The sequence below is a fragment of the Amblyomma americanum genome, chromosome 9 (assembly GCF_052857255.1).
Source record: "Amblyomma americanum isolate KBUSLIRL-KWMA chromosome 9, ASM5285725v1, whole genome shotgun sequence".
NCBI classification, from domain to species: domain Eukaryota; kingdom Metazoa; phylum Arthropoda; class Arachnida; order Ixodida; family Ixodidae; genus Amblyomma; species Amblyomma americanum.
In genome coordinates, this window is record NC_135505.1 from 118812152 (window position 1) to 118823390 (window position 11239).

Genomic DNA, 11239 nt, shown 5'->3' on the forward strand with positions numbered 1-11239 from the left:
CGGGAATCAGGCCGCTTTTTCATGTATCAGGTCTTGCAGGATCTATAGCACGTCGAACGCCACAATGCGTGCAGTTAACCGTGCGTGGCAAAAGGGCTATAAAAACCAGATTTGCTTTAGTTACTGATTATTTTGCGCACACATCCGTCAAGTAGCGCAGACAACACAGTCGAAACTTCTGGGGCATCCCAATCTGGTTTGCCCTCTACTCACCACATGACCACCGCATATGAAACCGCGTTAGGCACAGCTTCAGACCTAATGTAATTATGGTTGCATCCGCTTTTTTTGCAGAAAATGTTATCTTAGTTAAATTATTAAGCTGCATGGTCACATGGTGTGCAATAAAAACCCTCCGGAGTTCTTTTATCCTTGAGGCAAGTATGACATGCACACAATACGGCAGCTCGTTTCAGAAAGTAGAGGAACGCTGATTAACATGCCGAGCAAGAACTCAGCACCTGTCGATGCCTTGCAGCCTCTTAAGCATTTTTGTTGCCGGTCTCCAGATATATATATATATATATATATATATATATATATTTATATACATAGATATATATATATATATATATATATATATATATATATATATATATATATATATATATATATATATATATATATATATATATATATATATATATATATATATATATATATATATATATATATATATGCACATGTAGGAGTGCCGTTAAGCGGTTTTGGCCTGGGGGTGTAGCTCAGATGGTAGAGCGCTCGCTTAGCATGCGAGAGGTACTGGGATCGATACCCAGCACCTCCATAGTTTATTTTTCGTCTTTTAAATATTTTGGTAAATGCGCGTATCTTATCGCTTTGATTGTTTGGTGTCACCTTTTCTCGTTCCCATTCGCATTGCTTCAAGGTGGCTATAGCTTCAATAAATCTGATGAAAGTTTACAATGCTTGTCAGTTGCTATCTTTGCTTCATTAGTATATATTTGGAATTGAGCTGTTAAAAGCGTTGTTTCACTGTGGTCGATATCATTGCGCGTATCTTTATTTTGGTGGTTGGTTTTTGGGTCTATAACGTTGCGAAGGTGAGCATTAGATATGGGAGGCGGCTTAGTGGAAGGCTCTGGAATAATTTACATTGTATGGGATTCCATAACATGCACTCACATTGCGCAGTGCAAGGGTGTTGTTACCTTTTTCCTCCATCAAAATGCAGCCTGCGCTACCGGATTGGATCGCAGGGCCTTAAGCTCATCAGCCAAACGACATAGTCACTAAAGCACAGCAGTGGGCGTGATTTTGAACGCGACGGTTCTGGAGCAGACGTTAGTAGGAAAAGCCTAAAGCACTGTCACTTTACTTGGTCGAGATGTTTCTGATGTCACACGTGTAAATGTAGAATGAAAATGATTTAAACTGGAGTTAAATCGTTACTACGGATTCGTAGCATGATTGAAATGTGATTATGACATGCAAGGATGTAAAGTAAATTGATTACGTTGAAAAGTGAAAATGGAGTAATTAGTTAAGAATCGATCCGATGACACTTGGGCTGCGATTCCGACAAGCTATCCTTAGGCCACGGACGCACGTTGTTTCGTCTTGGTTAAGCGAGGACCTGGCTACGAGCTGGTGGACATAACTGCATGCCTACACTCAGCAGCGCCGTAAGTAAGCTGGCTGGCAGTGAACAGTTCAGAGTTAGTTCCCCCATCTCGTGCGGTGCTTACGAGCGTTTGTGTTGAACCTCAACTGCATGAATGTTCAGTGATTTCGAAAGGTAAAACAAGGCTTTACTGCGGCATCATACGCGAAAACCAGATATAAATGCAGTTTCTGCGGGTTAGGTGAAGCATCGAAAGATCGCTCCTGCCCAGAACGAGACAGGCCTCGTTCCTCTTGCGCGCCCGAGATGGCGCTTGCGATACCATCTCTGAGAAATGTAGCTTTTAGAGCGAAAGCTCTACTCTTCGCACTACAACTCCCAAGGTCAAGTTTGCGGCGCGTTTGACCTCGAGCCGGCGGAGCGGAGGTGTGGCAGATGACGTCATACCACGTGACTCGCTGAAAGACTTTCCACTGCTACACCACATGACTAGCGGAGGTATAACAGCCGCTTCGCTGGCGCTTGGTCGCTCAGCCTCGCCATGGATGAGGCGCGCACCAGACCGACTGCAGTGAGAAACCATGCGTAACCATTCTTAACAGAGCTTTCACTCGATTCACTGGGCTTAACAAGCGCTAAACCTCTAGTAATTATTTTGGTTCGCCATCGCTGCAGTTATTGGGGATTTTCTAATAATTCTGGCCGAATTAGTCAAGTAGTTACACAACGTATTCAACCATGAGATGCAGGCAGAGAACCTTGAAACTTGGGCACGAGGAAGCCGAATGAAATGCGCAGTGCAACGAAGCAAAAGCACTACAGACGCTTCTACTTTCGTGTGGCCGTTGTTAGTAATAGCTTACTAAGGGTAGGGTTGACGTCACATCCCGTATTGTCGTAGTTTTCACTGGAGGCCGCTAGGTGTGTTGAATTGAGATGTATTCTTTAAAAAAATAACTTTCCGGTCATCTATGCTTCAAAACGGTGTTTTGCTCAGTTCAGCGCCACAACTATCATTTGGGCCAGAAATCTTGGCAGCAAATTCATTGTTCACCATCCCTCTAAAAAGTTGACTTCATTATATATAGCATAAGTGGCCTGTGCTTACAGTCAGAAGCTGTGATCACCGCGACAAAGACGGGCGCAATTACAAAAGCGTGCATGAAGGTGAGAGTTTGTCTATATACAGGGCCGATGGTGACAGCGTTTTCAAAACTGTCAAAACGAATATGCCCATTACTCACGTCATCACCATCAGCCTAATTACAGCCAAATCAGAATGAGCGCCTCCCCCACATTCCTCCAATGAACCCTGTCGTGTGCCAGCTGCGGCATTATTTTCCCCGCAAACTTCTTACTCATCAGCCTACCTTGCTTTCTGCCGTCATGCTATGCTCGTCTTTTCTTGTAATCCGCTCCGTTATCTTTAACGGCTATACAAAACACACACGTACAAAACTACACGTACAAAACTAAACTTCTGCTTGGCGGAAGGGAATTCGCTTCACTGGGACGCAAGATTTCGTTTGCAGCCGCTTTCTTCGGTCTTTTTCTGTTGCCGTCTTTCGATCTTGATCTTTTCCCTGGACTGCCGCTCTTTTGATGCAGTCCCATCACGTCGGCAGTCGTGTCAAGCGGGGGGGGGGGGGGGGGGGGGGGGCGGGGGGGGGGGGTGTAGCTCAGTTTTTTCTGTCTTTATTGCCTGTTTCGACAGTTTACAACAGATCGCAAACCTGTTCTGCGCTACATTCTCAAGCATCAAGAGCGGGCATGCGTTTCACTCACGTGAGAAAATCAGAACTGTTTATAAGAACACACTCTCCCATCAACTCGATACCTTCATCTCCAAAACATAGCTTCCTGTACACTTCCCGCAGCTTAAATATGTTTTCTTTGAAGTAATCTCGAACAGACCGCGCATTTTCATCGCAGTCGCGTACAGCCATCCTGCTTCGCCATATGCTGTGCAGGCCAAGAACGACGCTCAGATGGGATCCGACTTCCGGCCACCGAGCGTGATGGACGTGGGATGACGGGCTCCGTTGGAGCAGCTACAGCGGCCATGTCTGGCCGCGGAAACAGGGATTTCGCATCGGATGAAGAATATCAGCTGATTCTGCCTACCCTTCCTAAAGGACGTATTGTGTTAAACACAGTTTTTTTGCACGCTGACGTGCGGGCCCGCCCTTATCGGGTCGAAGATTTCAGGGATGCGCTGGCTCAGCTGATGCTGCTCCCGAGGTTATCGCCTTGGGGGCGTATCGCCTGAGCCATGTATGGGCTGTTTTTTTCGCGAGTGCTGAGGCGGTGACGAAAATTCTTTCTGCCGGCGAACTGAAAGTCAAGGACCGCCGCTGTCTCGTCATCGACCCGGCAAACCAGGACGTCCGCGTCAAGCTGCACTGGCTGCTGCACAACGTGCCCGACGAAGACGTGAGGGTAGCCTTTGCTCCGTACGGCAAGGTGAGCGAAGTCACCAAGGAGCGGTGGCGCGTCCAGGGTGTCGCCAGCAAGGGGTCGACGACGCGCTTGGTGTCATTGAAAATTAACCCTGGCGTGAAACTGGAAGACCTCCCTCACGAAGTCAGGGTTGGCGGTGAGCTGGCTCCCGTGGTCGTACCCGGCAGAGCTCGGCTGTGTCTGCGCTGCCACGGTACTGGGCACATTCGCCGTGAGTGCAAGGTTCCACGATGCGGCGCCTGTCGTCGCTACGGGCACGAAGAAAGCAGCTGCGTACGCACGTACGCGAGTTCTGCCGTCCCAGTCAACACTGACATCTCGTCCGAACTTGTCATGGACGAGGCTGACGCGGAAGACGTTGCAGCAGAGGCAGGGGACAGCGTGGAGAAATCCCCAGCTGTGTCTCCTCCGGAAACATCCACAAGCGTTGAGGAGCCCATCAGTAAGCGGCAGCAACAGGTAGCGCAGTCTGCAGAAGTTAAGGCGTCAACGGTCAAAGTCTTGGACAGTGGGGCGTCAGCTCCCGTCGTTCCCCAACATGTTGACAGCATGGAAGTGACAGATTCGTCAACCAGCAACCAAGCAGGGAAGCGACCGCACGAGCACAGTGCGAATGGAGAGCCCAAAGTGAGCGAAGGCGACGAGCCACCGCAGAAGACTGTTGGTGTGAGGCGACCGACGCCGAAACCGCGGCCGAATGTACAGGCCGATCAACGAGCGGTGGCTAAGCCGCCGCCTTAGTTGGAGTGAGTGCGCTGTGAGTGGTTTCTGTGGACGTGAGATGGCCTTTTCCGGTGACGGACTGCATGGGCTGATTTTCCAGTCAATACGCCTGAGGCACTTGTGCAAGAGACGTTGGATTACGAGCAGCGCAGCCATCGAGCACCTTAGACTAGGCAAGTCACTCGCACCGTCGCCTTGTGTCCCGAGGTATGCACCATATGGCTCCTGCACCTAAACTAGATGGCTTCTATACCTCTTAGAGCGTTGCGCATTGCAATAATTAATATCAGGGGACTGGCTTCCAAGAAGCGTCCGTATCAACTAAGCCGGCTGTTCCTTGATAATGACCTAGACATAATAGCAGTGCAGGAGACGAAAGCCGAAAGACAGGAACAGGCGGACCGTATTGTGCATCCTTTTACGACACGTTACAATGTTTGCATGTGCCATTCTTCTGGCACATCGGGTGGTTGTGCTGTATTTATTAGGAATTCTTTGGGGATTGTCGAGCAGAATTTAACTATGTGTGAAACTGGCCGTTTGGTTGTAGATGATTTTTTTTATTGCAATTTGCTATGAAGGGTCATATGCGTGTATGCCCCTAACAGGGAGAACGAGGGCAAGGAATTTTTCGAGCGCCTGAACAATATGTGTGCTGTGAGCGGTTAATTGTGCTTTTGGGTGACTTTAACTGCGTATGTAAAGCAGAGGATATAATTACAAAAAGACTTCTCCGTGACAAAAGTGCCGAATCGTTGAATTCGATTGTGCAAGAAAATGATTTAGATGATGTTGCTGAAGTTCTTTCGATAGCGCCGCATTTTACTCACTTCCAGGGTGAAAGACACGTGAGACTTGAGAGAGCGTATGTGTCGCTTGATCTGATTCCTTTGTGCAACATCTACGAGGTGAAACACATGCCATTTACCGACCACAGCTTAGTTACGTTTACCCTGAGGAAAAAAAAGAAAAGAAATCTCGTTTCTCGTGGGACCTGTGGAAGTTTAACGCACAGTTACTCGAGGATGAACGCTTTTGCATTAAAGTTAACGAATGCATTAAAGCATTGCTATCAGCAGAGCTTGGGAACTGGGTAGTTAGGTGGGAAGATTTCAAACAGTAAGTGAAAATAAACAAGATTGAAAGGGCAAGCATTATATGCCACGATAAAAGTGTTAAAGAAAAAGAACTACATTGCCAACTTGACTTGCTCGTCAGCCTGGAAAGTTCCCAGCCGGGAAGATATAAGAAAGAAATAAGAGAAACAAAAAGTAAACTTGAGGTTATCGAAAAAGACAAGTATACATCTGCCGTGATACGGGCGCGTGCTGAACGTCCCTGGCTTGACCAAATGCCTACTAAGCGCTCGCTTAGTGATGAAAAGAAGTACGCGACTCAAAATGAAGTAAGACAAATCAGGTACAGAAATGAGGTAACGAATGATAGCAAAGTGATTCAGTTAGCGTTTGTTGAGCAGTATCGGGAATTGTTTGGGCGGCGACGGCTTGAAGAAGAGGGGTTTACAAACACGTTCTTGTCCCTTATGCCAAAGCTAGGAGACGAAATAAAACAAGGACTGGAGGTACCAATCAGCGTAAGCGAAGTGGGAAGAGCCATCGAAGAGCTGAGTGCCGGAAAATCTCCCGGTCCTAACGGCCTAGGTAGTGATTTTTATAAGAGGTTCAAAGCCGAACTCACCCAAGCTCTCCACTGCGTCTTCACCGAAATTTATGAAACAGAGAAAATGCCACCGTCATTTAAAACAGCACACGTGGTTTTAATACCCAAGAGTGAGGACCAGGCTAAACTGCTGTCAGTTGGGGCTTATCGGCCGATAAGCCTAACCAACGTTGGCTATAAAGTGTTTATAAAAATTCTTGCCAATAGACTGCAAAAGGTTATAAAGGACCTTGTAGGGCTCCACCAAACGTGCGATAATAAAGGTCGCACCATTGGAACAAATGTACACATTGCTAGAACTGTTCTTGAATGTTGGAATGCCTTCGGGGGCCGAGTTGCCATGATGCAGCTTGACCTTGCAAAGGCTTTCTTCGATCGAGTTTCGCACGAAATTCTTTTCGCCATTCTAGAATATGCCAACGTAAGCTCTGTGATAATAAAGGTGCACAGATGGTGTACGAAAACTGTGTTACCTGAATTATTGCGAACAAACAGCTGACTGAACCTGTGCCTGTGTGTTCCTCGGTCAGGCAGGGTTGCCGGCTCTCGCCTCTACTCTTTGCTATCTACCTTGAAACTTTTTTGTTATCACTGCTACGCAATGATGGGATCTGCGGTTTAACTCTTCTGTCGGCGCAAGTAAAAGCGCTTGCATTCGCTGATGATATTGCTGTTTTTTGCGCGGATCAAGAAAGCGTTAAAGAAATTGTTAAAGTTGCGGGGGAATATTGCAGAAAGACTGGGTCCGAAATCAACTGGGATAAGTGCATTGGATTTTGGCACGGTGATTGGACAGCACACCTGCCGTGTTTGCTAACATGAAATGGACGACCTCCCCTGCGAAGTACTTGGGGGTACCCTTGGAGCACGATAAAAGTGGTACGGAGTTGTGGGGTGAGATAACGCAGAGTGCAAGGAAAAAAGCGGATGGATGGAAAGGACGTGACCTTTGTTTTCGCGCGCGCAAGTGTGTGCAATGTCTTTTTTAATAGCCAGAATTTGGTATCTATTGCAGTTCGTGCTCATTACACGAACAAACGTGCAGAAGCTGCATAGAGTGTTTGCTGTTTTTATTTGGAGCTCAAATTGGGAGCGAACAAGTCAAGCTAATCTGTTCCTTCCGGTCAAATGGGGCGGCCTTGGTCTTTCTAATTTGTTTCTTGTTTCTACGTGATAAAACCGATCCTTTGTTGCGCACAATGTTGCAGGTGCGCTTAGGCAACGTGTTGCCGGAATTTGTTGTGTCCAGTTACCCGTCCACGAGTCGTGCTGTAACAGGTTTTTTGCGTGAAGTTGTGGCAGCCTTTCGCACTTTGAGGGCTCACTTTTCGACACAATATCTAAGTGTTGTATTTAGTGCTGTTCAGAAATTTTCGGTATATTCAGTGAGGCCCTGAAAGTTGTGGAGCTGCTCCAGCGAAAGCGGAAACTATAGTCACAGGCGAGCAACTGTCGATAGTCTGGGCTGGAAGCGACCGGATTTTCAGAATGGGGCATTTTGTGCCTCATTATGAAAATGGGGCACAAACAACCCCATTCTGAAAATACGGTCGCTTCTGGACCAGTAACGCCATTCAGTACGTTGCACAAGGGTTGTACTTTAGTTTCGGAATCTTTTTTTTTTGGCGGCGGCATGTGGGAGTATCTTTAAATCTTCCACGATTCAGACCAACACGAGTGATAGCGCACGCATGGCGCCCAAGGTGTTTTTTCTCTTCTTGCATTGACCCTGCTAAGCAGCAACGGTGTTCTCGCGGTTTTGCACAATGGACACTTGTAGGTTCAAGCGACAGCTGAGCGTGAAAACACGACTTCTTTTCGGCGGGATTTTCAGAATAGGGCATTTTGCGCACCCGGGTTTGCACAATTTCATAACGGCCCTGTTTCGATGGAGGCGAAACGCATAGGCGCCCGTGTGCTGTGCGATGTCGGTGCACTTTAAAGATCCCCACGGGGTCGAGATTGTACCAGAGCCACGTGCGGACAGTGACATTTAAAACCGGCGTTGGTATGAAGAAGATCCTCAGCGGGGGCGACATAAGAGAAGATGAGCGACGTTTTGGCGTCATCGACCCTACCACTCAAGACATTGATTTGAAGCTACACTGAATGCTGCATAAAGCGCCAGATGAAGACATACGCCATGCCTTTTCATTATAAAAAGGTCACCGAAGTCGCAACGGAACGGTGGCAAGTTCAAGGCGTTCAGGACAAAAGGTTCGTGAACGCGACTGGCGATTGTTAGGCTGAAAACGGGCCTGACGGTCGACGACCTGCCCCGTCAAGTACGCATTGGTGGGGAGCAGGCACTTGTACCTGGGAGGGCTCCGCTTTGCCTCCGGTGCCGCAACACAGGCCACGTCTTGTTTCACGTTGTGCGCTTTGCCAGCGCTACGGCCAGGACGAGTCCGAGTTTGTCCGAACGTGCGCCAGCGTCACAGCACTAAGAGGGAAAGAGGACATTTCCGTACTGCTGATGGACGAGGCCGACGCCGAAGAAGCTTGAGGTGGCAAACGAAAGCGTGCCAAAGGTTGTATACCTGAACAGCCTCCTGAAAGCATCGGTACAGGGAGGCAGTTCAACTGTGGTGTAATGTGGTGGTGGTGGTTTTTATTAAAATAATAGCAAAAGGAAGGAAAAGATTTTTGCTAGCTCCGGCATCTGCCATCGATACTGAAGCACCTGAGCTGGGGCATCGGAAATAAAGGATAGCAGGCAGAATGGAGAAGTCAAGTGAAAGAGGTGTAATGTTTCAAAATCTTGATTTGCGAAAGAGCCGAAAAATGAAAACTGGTTTGAGGAAAGGAAATGGCGCAGTATCTGTCTCATATATCGTTGAAAACCTGAACCACGCCGTAAGGGAAGTGAGAAAGGAGGGACTGAAAGAACAGAGCAAGATAGAGGTGCTGTTGTGGAGGTCTCCGGATTAATTTCGACCACCTGGGGATCTTTAACGTGCAACTGACATCGCACAGCACAAAGGCGTCGTTTGCGTTTCGCCCCCATCGAAATGCGGCCGCCGCGGCTATGTTCGAACCCTATCGAGCCGGCTTCCCTGCATTTGTTGAAACGCCGTACTCTGCGACAACACCACACGCACAAAAAAGGAATGCGCTGACCTCGCCCTCTCAGACTCTGGCTGTTGCAGTTGCCAACTGCGGCCCCCTCTCCTCCCGGGGGAGAGGGCGCCCCTCTCTCTTTCCCACCCTGATAGGTCTGTAAGAGTGCTACCTATAACCGTTAAAGGCTTCACTTCGCAGGCATGCGGCGTTGATCTGACAAAGGTAATCAAACTCTTTGTCGGACAAAGTCACGGCCATGATGAAGTTCATGGATGCATCCATGCCAGGTAGGCCTAGACACCGATTCCCGCTTGGGCAGAAATGCGCTACAGGTCTATTCAGTGGAGAGACATGGAGACAACTCCCGGGAAACGCCACTGCACAGACGTACGCAGCACAAGCCTGACCACTCAGGAAGCGCGTACCTAGGGCGGGTCCGGTCCTTGCCGTCAGGCAAACCTGGGCCCCCACGCAATCCCATCGGCCCATGCCCGAATAGAGTATAGGTGCCTCTGACTTCGCGACTGAACTCCGCCATGCTCGCTAATTCCATTTGAACACCATACCCAGGTTGGAACACACCGCCTTCCATCCCAGACCGGAGGCTCTAAGACGCACTCCATCAGGGATGGTGTCTGTAGTAGATTAAATGGGCCTTAAATGTTTACTAGGTTCATGGGATTAAGATTCATTCGGCGGCCCTTTAATAACTCAGTCAGCTGCCGCCGCGGCCGTACCATGAAGCCGGACGGGACAAGGCCTGGGATGGGCGAATTTTTCAAATTATAACGCGAGAGCGTTAGTACCTCATGTCGTAAAAGAATTGTCCAGCGTTGGCGTTTTCGACGGTTTAAGCCTCGCAGCCGGAGCGGCCGAAGCATCCCAGGTGGGCAAAGCAAGTTGCCCGCCTAGGTCCCGTGACCTTCCGACGTGATCACAGCCTCCTGACCGGATTGTGAGCAAACAGAACACCGTGACAGGTCGAAGTTAAATCAGTGATTGGAGGTGAGAGTTTGTTTGAGAAGAGCAGCATGGGTGTCTGAAGCGCCACCAGCGTAACGGGTCTTCACTCCTTTGAACTTTCTATCTCCCGCATTTCTTCCCCTGTTTTCGACTTATGCATCATGACACACTTTTCGAGAAAAAAAAAACTGCGGCACCACTGCGCCAGGAGTGGAGTGACGACTCCCAGCGTCAAAAACGTTCTCTATTGGATTTTGATGGCTGTATCACTGCTCGATTCGAGCGACGGAAAAACTTTAAAAGAAAAATATTGCTACGCATTCGAAGAATGGACACCTACTGTCAATATTTCCTAACAGTACCTTACGTATCCAAAATTTTTGTGCAAGAATTCTGGGATGCTGGAGTTGTAACTTCCCTGTCACGAACGCTGCGCAGGCTGTGGTTGTTTGCTGTTGGGCATTTTCTTGATATTTTTTTTTGTTCTTCACCTTTTGGTCTCTCCTCCGCGCCATCCGAACATGCGCTAGTCCGTTTCTTTAACCTTGCTGCCCCCACCATTATTCTCCTTCGTAGCGTTATTCCGGAAGGAGGGTTAGCTCCTGCACTGTTTCTTGCGGAAACAGGCTAACTTAGCCCGCCGATATATGACAGGTGCTCTGGGGAGAGCGTTTGTAGCTAGGAAGCATATTCTTGTCACTTTTTTTTTGAAGTCGTGTTGTGAAGTTGCACACCTATGGCGTTGAGAGTTGCCGGAGGGTTTCA

General features: G+C 48.3%; 1 non-coding gene across 1 annotated transcript; it reads left to right on the forward strand.

Moving 5' to 3' along the window:
- Positions 1–714: 714 nt before the first annotated feature.
- Positions 715–787, forward strand: TRNAA-AGC (transfer RNA alanine (anticodon AGC)). Its single transcript has one exon. It is a non-coding gene; the product is annotated as a tRNA-Ala (tRNA).
- Positions 788–11239: the final 10452 nt, after the last annotated feature.